The following is a 14,851-nucleotide window of genomic DNA, read 5'->3' on the forward strand; positions in this document are numbered from 1 at the left end:
ATCTATAAGCAGATTGAAGCTGTCATTTTTGAAATATCAAGAAATTAAGGAAAATATCAAAGGTATGTTGACATAGTGAAGCTGTGTGGGGATATCTTTGATTCATTATTGTTGTTATCTTCTTGTTATTGTTCATATTGAAGTCTAGTGAAGCCGTACGTGGCCTTGTTCGATTCACCAGCATTGTTGTTATCTTCTTGTTATTGTTCATATTGAAGTCGAGTGAAGCTGTGTGTGGCCTTGTTCGATTCACTAGCATTGTTCTTGACATCTTGTTGGTCTTGTTGTTACTTGTTCTTTATATTGTGAACTTGAAAATGGTTAAGTATAGGGTATTTTTTGTTTTGAATGTGGTTTGGTAGGTCACTTAGTCACTTGAAAATGGTTAAGTGTAGGGGATTTATAGGGGATTTTTTGTTTTGAATATGGTTTGTTAGGTGACTTAGTTACTTGAAAATGGTTAACTATAGAGTATTTTTTGTTTTGAATGTGATTTGTTTGGTCACTTAGTCACTAGAAAATGGTTAAGTGTAGGGACTTTATAGGGGATTTTTTTCTTTTGAATGTAGTTTGTTTGGTGACTTAGTCACTTGAAAATGGTTAAGTGTAGGGACTTTATAGGGGGTTTTTTATTTTAAATGTGGTTTGTTTGGTCAATTAGTCACTAGAAAATGACTAAGTGTAGGGACTTTATAGGAAATTTTTTGTTTTGAATGTGATTTGTTTGTTGACTTAGTCACTTGAAAATGGTTAAGTGTAGGGACTTTACAGGGGATTTTTTGGTTTGAATATGATTTGTTTGGTGACTTAGTCACTTGAAAATGGTTAAGTGTAGTGACTTTACAGGGGATTTTTTGGTTTGAATGTGGTTTATTTGGTGACTTAGTCACTTCAAAATGGTTAAGTGTAGAGATTTTAAAGGGGATTTTTTGGTTTGAATGTGGTTTGGTAGGTGACTTAGTTGCTTAAAAATGGCTAAGTGTAGGAACTTTAAAGGGGATTTTTTTTTGAATGTGGTTTGTTTGGTGACTTGGTCGCTTGAAAATGGTTAAGTGTAGGGACTTTAAAGGAATTTTTTTTATTTTGAATATGGTTTAGTAGGTCACTTAGTCACTTGAAAATGGTTAAGTGTAGGGTATTTTTTATTTTGAATGTGGTTTGTTTGGTCACTTAGTCACTAGAAAATGGTTAAGTGTAGGGACTTTAAAGGGGATTTTTTGTTGAGAATGTGGTTTGTTTGGTAACTTAGTCACTTGAAAATGGTTAAGTGTAGGGACTTTATAAGGGATATTTTGTTTTGAATGTGGTTTGTTTGGTCACTTAGTCACTAGAAAATGGTTAAGTGTAGAAACTTTATAGGGGATTTTTTTGTTTTGAATGTGGTTTGTTTGGTGACTTAGTCACTTAAAAATACTTAAGTGTAGGGACTCTAAAGGGGATTTTTTGGTTTGAATGTGGTTTGTTTGGTGACTTAGTCGCTTGAAAATGGTTAAGGTAGGGACTTTAAAGGGGATTTTTTTCGTTTGAATGTGGTTTGGTAGTTGACTTAGTTGCTTGAAAATGGTTAAGTGTAGGGACTTTAAAGGGGATTTTTTTTATTTTGAATGTGGTTTGTTTGATGACTTAGTCGCTTGAAAATGGTTAAGCATAGGGACTTTAAAGGGGATTTTTTTGTTTTGAATGTGGTTTGGTAGGTCACTTAGTCACTTGAAAATGGTTAAATGTACGGACTTTATAGGGGATTTTTTGATTTGAATGTGGTTTGTTTGGTGACTTAATCACTTGAAAATGATTAAGCGTAGGGACATTAAAGGGGATTTTTTTGTTTTGAATGTGGTTTGGTAGGTCACTTAGTCACTTGAAAATGGTTAAATGTAGGGACTTTATAGGGGATTTTTTTATTTGAATGTGGTTTGTTTGGTGACTTAATCACTTGAAAATGATTAAGTGTAGGGACTTTAAAGGAGATTTTTTAGTTAGAATCTGGTTTGGTGGGTGACTTAGTTGCTTGAAAATGGCTAAGTGTAGGGACTTTAAAGGGGATTTATTTTGTTTTGAATATGGTTTGTTTGTTGACTTAGTCGCTTGAAAATGGTTTAAGTGCTTGAAAATGGTTAAGTTTTTTTGTTTTAAATGTGGTTTGATAGGTGACTTATCTCCTTGAAAATGGTTAAGTGTAGAGACTTTAGAGGGAATTTTTTTTGTTTTAAATGTGATTTGATAGGTGATTTAGTTGCTTGAAAATTGTTAAGTGCAGGGACTTTAAAGGAATTTTTTTTGTTTTAAATGTGGTTTGATAGGTGACTTAGCTGCTTGAAAATGATTAAGTGTAGGGACTTTAGAGGGAATTTTTTGGTTTGAATGTGGTTTGTTTGGTGACTTAGTCACTTGAAAATGGTTAAGCGCAAGGACTTTAGAGAGAATTTTTTGGTTTGAATGTGGTTTGTTTAGTGACTTAGTCACTTGAAAATGGTTAAGTGTAGGGACTTTAAAGGGGATTTTTTTGGTTTGAATGTGCTTTGGTAGGTGACTTAGTTGCTTGAAAATGGTTAAGTGTAGGAACTTTAAAGGGGATTTTTTTATTTTGAATGTGGTCTGTTTGTTGACTTAGTCGCTTGATAATGGTTTAGTGCAGGGACTTTACAGGGGATTTTTCTGTTTGAATGTGATTTGGTAGGTGACTTGATTGAAATTTTGTGACTTGATCTAATTAGTTGAATCTAATTGATTGCATAGATGGAACCTGATTATAGTTGGATAGGTCAACGGAACAATAAAAATAGAATGGGTATTAGGGAGGAATTTGTTGAAGATGTCAAAAGATTTGTTGAACATGCTAAGACACTTGATGTTTAGACACATTTTCGGGCTATTCGTTGTCCTTGTGTTAGCTGTGATGATATAAATCTTGTAAATGAAGAATATGTAAAGGAACATCTTTATAGAAAGGGGTTTTACGAGGACTTATTAAGATTGCATGATATTCATGGCGATGTTGCACAAATTAACTTTGTTGTTGGAAAAATTAGTAGGTCTGTAGGGTATAATGAATATCAAGATACTAGGATGACAGAAATAGTGCACGTTGCTTTTGGGATGCAACATCAGGGTGACTTTAGGGAAAATGTCGAAGATGTTCCTAATAGCGAAGCGGGCAGTTCCTAATAGCGAAGCTGCTAGTCATCCTTTGTTTGACGGGTGTTCGCACTCTCGTTTGTCACTGTTAGATTATTAAGTATTAAATGTTACTCAAATATTGCTAAAGGAGGAATGAACTCAATGATAGACCTTATTAAAGAGTTAGTTGACCTTGGCTTGGAGGTTCTTGATTCTTTCTATAAGGCAAAAAGCTTGGTGTCAAAGTTAGGTCTCTTCTCAATTAGAATTGATTATTATGAGAATGGTTGTATGTTGTACTTTAAGGAAAATGCTAACCTATAGTCTTGTAAGTTATGTCAGCACCCTTGATATAAGGGTGGTTCTAGTGGAAATCAAATTGCTATTAAGGCGATGCATTATTTACCTCTAATACCAAGGTTGCAGAGGTTGTATGCTTCAAACAGCTCAGATCCTCATATGAGATGATACAATGAAAATAGAAGGCTCACTGGTGTTATGTGTCATCTATCTGATGGAGAGGCTTGGAAGCATTTTGATGAAACTTATCCAGATTTTGCAGCTGAGCCACGAAATATTCATTTAGGATTATGTGCGGATTGCTTCTCTCCTTTTTCAGTTAGTGCTGCGCCATATTCATGTTGGCCTGTATTTATCACCCCTTATAATCTTCCTCCTAAACTACTAATGACTAGTCCCTATAGATTTCTGAATTGTGTTGTTCCTGGCTCGTGTAATCCAAAAAGCAGAATAGATGTGTACTTCCAACCTTTGATCGATGAACTTCCAATTTTATAGCATGAGGGGATTGAAACTTGGGACATCTCACTTAAATAGAATTTTAATCTGCGTACATATCTAATGTGGACTATTAATGATTTTCCTACTTATAGAATGTTGTCTGGGTGGATGACAGCTGGAAAGCCGGCTTGTCCATACTGCATGGAAAAAACAAAATCTTTCACATTGAAACATGGCAGGAAAAATTCATTGTTTGATTGTCATTGTTGTTTCTTGCCACCTGATCGTGAATTTAGGAGACTCAAGAATGCATTCAGAAGGAATAGAAGGGAACATGATGGCCCACATCCAAGGTTTTCTGGTCATGATGTCTGAAAAATAGTTCAGGATTTGCCTAAAGCCAGCGAGGAACGATTGTACAGGCTTGATAGGTATGGCGTTTTGCATAACTGGACTAAGCAAAGTATATTTTGGGAGTTAGAATATTTTCTAGCTAATTAAATTAGAAATAATGTTGATGTCATGCATACTGAGAAGAACTATTTTGATAACTTGTTCAACACAGTTATGGATGTCACCGACAAAACAAAGGATAATCCTAAGGCCAGACTTGACTTACCAGAATATTGCAAACGCAGAGAATTATACTTACAGCAGGGGCCCAATAACAATGTACTTAAGCCCAAGGCTAGTTTTACATTCCAGTTGGACCAAAAGCATCAAATATATGAGTGGGTTCAAAGTTTGAAGATGTCCGATGGATATGCCTCAAATTTGGGAAAGAGGGTTGATATGACACAAGGAATCTTGCATGGAATGAAAATCCATGGTTGTCATATTTTCATGGAACAATTACATCCAATTGTTTTTATTGGTTTACCTGAAAACATATGGAAACCAATAGCAGATATCAGTTTATTTTTCAAAGACTTATATGCGGGTCGGTTTGCTAACGCAACAGCATGACCCTCATATTCTAGGTCGTCTCAACATTCGATACCTACGCCTACGTATGTGGGGCCACTTCATAGGTCTACACCGACTCATTTTGCTCATATCACCATGCCACCATCATCACAGTACTATCAGACGGCCCCTAGAACCTCCAAAAATCTACCATCATCCATACCTTCATGTAGCAGCCACACAGCTTCGCACAGTGATTTTGTTCGATCTATTAGGTTATTAGATCTTCAACTTTGGAGGCACTCCATATGGTGCTTCAGATCTGCCCATGTCAATGCATCCACCATCACTTACTCTACAGCCAGGAGACATAGATGATTCTAAGAGAATTTATCTTGTTCCATTTACGAAAGGGTAAGATTTCTAAATATAATAACATTATTCATTTTTTCATTACCATATTATTATGCTCTATAAAATTTCTATTTGATCTTGTGTTGTAGGTTTAGGCCGGATACTGGAGTTGGACAAAAGGCGCAAAAATACATTTGTCGAAACTTCAACGGCTACTGGACCAACTGGCAAAAGGTTTCAGAAATTGACAGGGAAAAAATGTTTCAAGAATTTACTTTAAGAATTTAACTTATCGACTACTTATTAACACTTTGTTTGAACAAAAGATTGAATATTATATTTTTGTTGTAGAAATTTTACTGGTGGAATGATGCAAATGCATTTCTTATAAAGAGAAACTTTTTCAGAAGATGTAGAGCCAGATTTAACGGTCTCTTGAATTATGCCCAAAACAAATTGGTAAAACCTGAGTAGATTACTGAATCCACATGACTACAGTATCTTCACCATTGGAGTAGCAAAGAATACCAAGTGTTGAGGTTAAAAGGAAAGAAAGTCCGGGCATCATCCAAAGGTGGCTCCCTACATACTGCGGGTGCCAGAAGTACTATTGTTGTGCTGGAAAAAATAGTATGTAAGTTTTACAGTTTTAATTTTATTTTTCTATTTAAATTTTTTATTATTTGAACACTGATAATTTTTTCATATGTAGGAAAAAGAAAAAGGTAGGGCCATACCACATGGTGAGCTATTCGAGGAGACTCATCTGAGAAGAAAAAGAAACCGACTGATGAAGATTTCTGGATTGAAGATCGTGCAAAAGCAGCCTATGTAAGAAACTAATTTTGAATTTATGAATCTTTTTCTCAAAGTTGATATTATTCAATTATAACTACTTTAATATTTTTTGACTTTTAGTATTAACTTTATTTTGAATATAGGACGAATATACGCATCTTGTTAGTGAATATTATAGTAATCAGCCTCTTGAAAGTCTGGGTGATCCACTACCCCAACATGTAGAGGAGGAGTTATGGGAAAAAGTTGTGGGTCCTGTAGATAGAGGCCATTACTATGGACACCACAAAAAGATTTTTGGCGATAATATTATGTGTTCGTCCGACCCTGCATACTCTAGCTTTTCAATTGATAGAAAAACCATCGAAAGACTAAAAAATACGGGTTTTAAACTCACTAAAGAGCTTACTACACAGAGAGAGGGTGCAGAAGGAGGAGGAGGAAAGATCATCCCAAATCAGGATGCTGCAAGAGCAGTTCAACTCTTTCATTCAGACTGCAGGGATTATTCCTCCATGTCCTAGTGATGCAGTTCGGGTTGCAAAAGGTCTATGCCCCCGGATGATATCAGCACAGTTTAGGATATGGAAGATGAGGATGAATTCGATGAAGATGAATTTTAATGTTTGACTTTTGTATGTTGTGTTGTACTTTTAATTTAAATATTTTGTTGTAGTTTGTACACTTTTGAAACTATTGTTGTAGTTTTTATACTTTTACTTTTGTTGGACATTTTGTATGTGTTGTACACGTTTGAAAGTATTTACATTTGGTTTGTTGTTGTTGTTGTTGTATTGCATGTTGGACCATTTGTTGATTTTTATTTTTATTTTAAAATTCTCATAAAAATGGACCACAAGTTGTTGGTTTTAGAGAAAAATCTCAGAAAAACCGACCACTTGTGGTCGATTTTTCATAAAAATTTTTGCTTTTTAATAAATAAATTAATTAATTTATTAGAAAACTGACAACAAGTGGTCGATTTTCTATTCAAATTAATTAATTTATTGAATAGAAACCGACCACTTGTGGTCGGTTTTTTTAATTTATTTTTTAAAGAAATCATTTTTTCAAATTTTAATAACATAATAATAAATTTTAAAATATATATATTATTTTAAAAAAACAACCACATGTGGTCGATTTATAAAAAGCTACCACTGCTTTACCGACCACACAATTTGATCGATTTTGTGGTCAAAAATTGAAAAAAACCGACCACTTGTGGTCGGTTTTTGTGGTCGGTTTTTCCCTTTTTTTAGTAGTGTAATGTCCAATGATTCAGATTAAAAACATGTTGAGATCAAAGTTGCAATCAACTCGACGACAATGAACTTTTTGTCAAAAGAATAAAGGTCAAGATACTACATGTGCAGGAAAAATTGCAAATTAATTTTAAAAAATTTGCTGCTAATCCATCTTTAAAAGCAAAACCAATTTTCAAATAATACTTGTTTTAATGCATGGCGTAGACACTAAAATTTATTGGATCAAATTCATAAAAAATTTGAATTTGATTCATATTTTATAGGGTCTAAAATTATTTTGGGCTTAAAAAAATAATAAGTCCATTTTATTTCTCATCAAGGTCCATCTCACCTTAAAGCCCAAACTCATCAAGTGACGTTGCATCCCAGTCAAATCCAAGACCAATGTGATGCTGCCACATGTACAAATGATGTGGAAATCTCAATCAAATTCAACAACCAATCAAAAGGCGTCAAGTGTCAAAGTAATATATTTCGGCCAATTACAAGCAACTAGGCATACCCCCTACAATTATAAATAGGGGATAACATAACATTCTAAAGGAGAAGATGAGGACTTTGACAAGCATCGAAAACATCGGCATTGACTATCAAGCTCTTTCAAGGAGCGATCAACGGAGTTCTTCCCGGAGATTATTCCAAAGCAACAAAATACTTTTTGACATTCCCGGTGATTAAGATACATCTCTAGGAGTCCAAATCATCCAATGATTTGAGAAATACGCTACTGAAGGCCCTCAGATCATTTCTAAGTTTAGGAGAGAAGAATCAAGAGAGTCACAGAATTGTACTCACAAGATTCATCTAAATAAAACTATTCTTTTTGTTTATTTTATTTTTGCTTGCAGTTAATTTTCAACACTTAACGAAAATTTGTTGCGGACACATGGGCTCCTACTTTCAACCCTTGCTGACTTCTATGCTTGTCCTCCTTCCAACTCGTGCATATACTTTTAATTCATGAGCTTCACTTTTAACTTGTGCTCACTTTCAAAGCAAAAGACTCCACTTTTAACCTTGTTTACTTATACACAAGGCTTCCAATAATATAACTCATGCTTTTGTTTTTAATACACAAGATTCCAGTTTTTAACCCATATCACTTTTAATCATGGTAAAATATAGTAATATATGAAGATTATGATAAGAAGTAGATTAAGATTGATTTGTCAGAAAATTCAGATCAATGAGAGATTTGCTAGGATTTACCTGAATTTTTTATTTTACCTGATTTTCTACTATAATTAGAATTGTCTTTCTTGGTACTAAAATATTTTCTTGTTCGAAAAGATCTTTCCTATTAGGTTTATTCTTAGGGTTTGTATCTCTATAAATAGAAAATTAGTCAACAAAGAGGAAGAGTCAACGAAGAATCTTGTTTAGGGGACAAATTTTTCTCAATAAATTTTATATTTTTCAATATTAGTTTTCTCAATAGATTTTATATTTTTCAATATTAGTTTTCATATGCAGGTCTTTTGACCAAATCATACTAATAATATGTTTTTCAAAATATTTTTCTTTTTATGTGAATTGTGATCTCCATGAATTGCAAACTATAAGCTTCTACATCACGGCTCACGCCTTATCAATTTCGAACCCAACACCATCTTGGGGCCCGACTATTCTAAATTCATGTCGGAAGGTCCCACTTTTGGGGTAAAACACTTTCCAGCAAAAACTTCATTTTCAGAGCTTCAACTTGAAACCTCTGATGAAGGATGAGAGAATACTTACACTACTACACAACCTTTGTGTTTAGCTCAGATTAGATTATATGTGTGTGAGTGTGTGAGGAACTCATTGACTTGAAATACAGAAATAACAATTGCTTGTCATAATGTCGAATAATGTTGTCTCCTCTTATGACTTGGTTTAATGCACTACTAAAAAAAAGGGGCCTAAAACTGGATCAGAAATAGATCATCAAAAATTGACCTCTGGTAGTCAGTTGTGAAATATTTGTTGGGTTCAAAGTATATGGAAAGGGTGAATGAAAAATGGAGGAAACCAAGTGGAAGGAAAAATAGAGAAGAAAACACTAAAATGGAAAGTGTACTCTAAAATGAAAAGTCTACTATTTCTCCCACATTGGTGGGATAATGTGGCCTTCAAGTGTTTATATTAAGAAACACTTATTCCACTTGATAAGTGAGGCAAGAAATAAGAGATGTCTCGCTCCATCATCTTCGTCGCTCGCCTGTCTCGACCTCGGCCTTGGATTTGAATTTGGCAAATGATCGATCGATGAGATTTTTTTGGACAAAATTTATTTGACAGAAATCTAATCCGAAGGGAAAATAAAAAAAGAAGTAAAAAATTTTCTTTTTCTGCAATGTTTCGGACCTCAATTTATATGCATATATGCAGTGTTTTGAACTGATGCTTTAGAAGAATGCACTATTTCAAACTGATGCTTCGAAAGGATGCAATCCTTCAGCGAAATGACACACTGATTCATGAAATGGTATGCCTGTATGGAAAAGATGAAATCTTTGGATGAATAGACATGATTTTCTAGAAAAGGTCACACCTTTAAGTGAACCATTGTCACTTTTCAGAAGAGGCATGTAATGGCAATATAAACCTGCTTTCATTCACAGGTTTAGATACGAATTTTTTCTAAAATACAAACTCTCTTCTTGTATTCAGAAACCATTCTGTGTGATACGGGTGTACTAAGTTGTCCAACAAGTTCACGACCATTCACATGTAGCCAAGATCGGGAGTTACAAAAACTCCAAGCTATGTTCGTGCAAATGGCCGTGTGTGATTTGGTACTTGAGCCTTCGAATAGATTAAATATTTTTAAGTGTGAAGAGGAGCCTTGAAGTGTAATAAACTTACACTCCAAGGCCACCCCTTGTCAAAGGTAGGATGGTCATTTGTTATCTCCCTTTGTGGACTAATATAAATAGATAGTGTTAGGGTTATTTTTGGAGTTAGCTCATTCCTATTATTCAAGAAACAAAAGACTTATAATATTGGTGACTTCTATTTCTTATTTTGGAGAGGCCAAAATCAAAAGCTCACTAGTAAAGTGATACTAGTGTTGGATCTTGGCTAGAAACTAGGGTCTTGGGGTTCTTGAGTTCCTCTTGGTCTAAGTAAGAATTTGGTGTTGATATTCATTAGTCTTAGGGTCCTTTCTCATTGTTAGGGTTCTTATATTATTGAATATTGTATGTCAAGTTTCTATACCTTTTGTAATCTTCATAACATTGTGTTGTTGAATCTAAAAGTCTAGTGAAGCCGTGTGGGGCTCTTTCGATTCACTAGAAAAATTGTCATTTGTTTTTCTTGTTGTAAACTCATTTTTCTAGTCAAAACAAGTGTTGAAGCCTAGTGAAGCCATGTGTGGCCTCTTTCGACTCACTAGCACTTTGTTGTTCTTATTGTTGCTTTTTGTGTTGGCTTGAATCTCTTGATACAGACGTAGTTTTATATCATTTGGTATCAAAGTTTGTGGTTGATTTTGTTCCAACAAAATCAATCTTGGGTTTGGTAGTTAAAAAATACCAAAAAAGAAAGGTTGTCCATCTTGTTCTTGGCCGAGAAAATTATGTTGTATTGTTGTCTTGGCCGAGATTGATGTTTATGTGTTTATATCTAGATGTTATTATATTTGTCTAGTTTGTTTATTGTGTTGATTTTTTTCTCATCAACACAAAAGGTGTCTAAAGCTAAGTTGAGCTTAACATATTGACATTGCTATTGTGGCCTTGAAGTGGTAGTATGATGAACTTGAAGTAAGTTGAGTTTGTGTGTTGTTGCTTGACTTTACAGTGGGCTATTGTTGATGAATTGTGGTTGTGTTATTGAAGTATTGTTGTGGTGTTCATCTTGATCTTCTCATCGTCTCATATCTTAACCACTATAAAGACTAAACTAGATCCAAAGGGGTTGTAAGACAAAGTTGTAAAGTTGTTTGTGAAAAGACTTGCCAACATCACTTCCTTGACTTAACAACCACTTTTCCTTAAAACAAGGAGCCTTGTCTTGTGAAACTAGTAAAGTCAAGCCTCATTTTTTTGAGTTGAAAAAAGTTGAAAAGTTACAAGACTTTACTTTCCCTCCAAAAGCAAAGTCATCCATTACAAAATTGTGAAGATTAAGGCTTCAAGTTGTTGAACAAAATGTATGGCCCCATGACCAATTTCATGCTGCCACGTCACCTTAATCACTGTTCACATCATTAATTAAGCTCAATTTGGATATTCTAATTTCTAATTATTGATTCTTAGTTTCTTCAAATTGACTCGAGAACTAATTTGCAAGCTAGTACATTCCTACTAGGTTGTCAATTAGTCCTTTGAAGCCTTGTATTCGTGTCATCGTTTGTTTGTGTGCTTTTGTCATTTGAATATGTTGTAACTCCTTGACTCTAGTTCGACAAGAATTCCTTGAGTTTCAAACAAGAATCTACTCCGGACAAGAGCATACTCAAACCTTAAGGATTCATGGGTTACTAGCCAATCTACAATACTTGTAGAGCTCGAGTGTGAGTGATCGGAGAGTGTGTGAGTGAGGAGAGGGTTTTAAACCAACTTGTTTATTTCTTGTGTATATGATACCTTGACAATGGAGGGAACCACGTCTCAAACCATGAATTCTAATGAAATGGAGAATATGAGGGTCACTTTTGAGGCTATAACCTGAGCTCTTGAAAGGTTGAGTACGGAAGTGGGAGCCATAAGGGGAGAAGTGCTGACTATTAGTGGGAGGTTAGAACAAGTTGCTTGCTAGGTTGTACAATTTGCGACAAGGGAATCGAAGTGTGATGGCATATTATGATGAGTTTCAACAACTCATGTTGAAGCTTGATCATCGTGGAGAACAAATTGGCCATGATATCATTCGGTTCAAGTGTGGGTTGAACAAAGATATATCCACTCATTTAATGCTTCACAAGTTTGATACCGTTGATGAAATTTTCCAAGCGGCTCTTAAGATTGTAAGGGAGCTTAAAGAGAGGTCGTCGTTTAAGGCAAAGGGACCATGAACCTCAGGTTGGCCGAGGAGAAAAGATATGGTTCAACCATCTTTGGGTTGGCCCAAAAACAAGGACCAACCCGACACTATAAGGCTGCTCGAGCCTAAAACAGTCCATAAATTTTCTCCCCAACTAGAAGCTCACAAGTATCCTAATCCTAAAGAGTTCTAATGTTTCAAGTGCCAAGGTTAGGGACAAAAAGCAAATGAATGTCAAAACCGATGCAATATGATCCTAAGGGAAGGGATATTGTATTACCTTGGTAAGAAAGTGGGTCTTAAAAAGAAGAGAATGAGGGCAAGCCTCAAGATGGAGAGGAACCCGAAAATGAGCCACATAATGATGATGATGATGATGATTGTGAGGATGCTTATCCACAATAAGGGAGTGTGTGTCTCCAAACTTTGTAGTGAGTCATTTTATGATTAGTAAGGCGATAGATGATCCTAGCCAATGGGAGAATCTATTCCATACTAAATGCCTTGTGAAGGGAAGTGTGTGCACTTTGGTGATAGATAGTGGTAATTGTGCAAATGTTGTTAGTATTTCTATGGTGAACTTCTTAAAATAGCCAACTACACTTCATAATAGCCCTTACAAGTTTTAATGGTTGAATGAATGTGGTGAATTGAAAGTCATGAGGCAATGTGTGATATGGTTTAAGGTAGGAAACTACCACGATGAAGTGCTTTGTGACGTAATACCAATGCAAGCGTGTCACTTGTTGTTATGTAGACCTTGGAAATATGATAGGTCTACCAAATATGATGGGAGGTCTAATCGATATACACTTGAGAAGGATGGCTGAAAGGTCACACTTTATCCACTTTTTCCTTCACAAGTGAACGAGTTGCATCAAAGGATGAGAGAATTGAAAGAAAAGGGAAAGAAATCCAAAAATAAAGAAAAAGAGGGGGAAACCATAGGTGGGGTAGTGAGGATATTCAGCGCTGCCTCAACATCAAACATGGTGATATTGGTTAGAAAGAAGGATCTCTTCGTAGATTATAATGAAGAGACACCCATGCTTCTTTTGGCACATTGTTTTAACACTAACCCCATTAATTCTTCTATTTCTCCTTTGATTTCTTGTGTGTTGCAGGATTATGAAGATATTTTTCCTAAAGAACTTTCATAAGGGATGCCCCTACTTTGGGGAATTGAGCACCAAATAGATTTTGTGTCGGGATCACAATTGCCCAACAAATCGGCTTATAGGAGCAACCCGATGGATACCAAGGAATTGTAATGCCAAGTTGAGAAACTCCTCATTAAATGGTATATCAAGGAGAGTATGAGCCCTTATGCTGTCCCGGTGCTACTAGTTCCCAAAAAAGATGGGACTTAGCGTATGTGCGTTGATTGCTGAGCCATCAACAAGATAATGGTAAAATATTTTCACCCTATTCCTAGGCTAGATGATATGCTTGATGAATTGAGTGGTTCGTGTTTGTTTTCTAAAATTGATTTGAGGAACGGCTATCACCAAATCCATATGCAATAGGTGATGAATGGAAAACTGCCTTCAAGACCAAATTCGGTCTCTATGAATGGATGGTTATGCCATTTGTCCTAACAAATGCTCCACGTACTTTCATGAGGCTAATGAATCATGTGATGAAGACTTTTATCATAAAGTTTGTTGTTGTCTACTTTGATGATGTTTTGGTGTATAGTAGGTCCTTAGATGAGCATGTAAAACATTTACAATATGTGTTTGATGTCTTCCGAAAGGAGAAGTTATATGTTAATTTAGAAAAGTGTTCTTTTGGTGTCCAAGAAGTTGTGTTTCTTGGTTTTGTGGTGAGCTCAAGAGGGGTCGAAGTGGATGAATCTAAGATTGACGCTATCGAAAATTGGCCAACTCCAAAAACTATAGGTAAAGTGAGAAGCTTCCATGGGTTGGCTAGTTTTTATAGACGTTTTGTCAAAGGATTTAGCACCATTTTCGCCCCCTTAATCAAAGTGACTAAAAAAGATTGGCCTTTCAAGTGGGGAGATGAACAAGCTAAGGCCTTCAAGGACTTGAAAGCTATGGTTTCTCGGCCCCTTTGTTACAATTGCCGAATTTTGACAAGATTTTTGAGGTTGAATGTGATGCTAGAAAAGTTGGTATAGGCATGGTTTTAATGCAAGAATTGAAGCCTATTGCCTACTTTAGCGAAAATCTCAAAGGAGCAACTCTAAACTACTCTACGTACGATTTAGAGTTGTATGCCTTGATTAGAGCCTTGGCCACTTGGCAACATTATTTATGGCCTAAATAATTTGTGATCCAAATGGACCATGAGTCCTTGAAGCATCTTCGGGCACAAGATAAGCTTAACAAATGGCATGCCAAGTGGATTGACTTTCTTGAAACTTTCCCTTATGTTATTCATTACAAAAAGGGTAAGGACAATGTGGTTGTCGATGCTTTGTCTCGAAAACACGTTCTTGTGTGTCTACTTTGTCTTCAAAATTGATGGGTTTTGTGATCTTAAAGGAATTGTATCCCAAGGACCCTCACTTTGCTCCTATCTATAGGGAATGCGAAGAATGGGGTAGGGACAAGTGTGATTCAGCTAGGGGTTCAAATCCCTATGCCAAGTTTGACAGTTACTTATTTAAAGGTAGGCGATTTTGTGTACCCTCTATCTCTAGGAGAGATTTATTCATGAGAGAAGCACACAAT

This window comes from Capsicum annuum, chromosome 3 (assembly GCF_002878395.1).
Source record: "Capsicum annuum cultivar UCD-10X-F1 chromosome 3, UCD10Xv1.1, whole genome shotgun sequence".
NCBI classification, from domain to species: domain Eukaryota; kingdom Viridiplantae; phylum Streptophyta; class Magnoliopsida; order Solanales; family Solanaceae; genus Capsicum; species Capsicum annuum.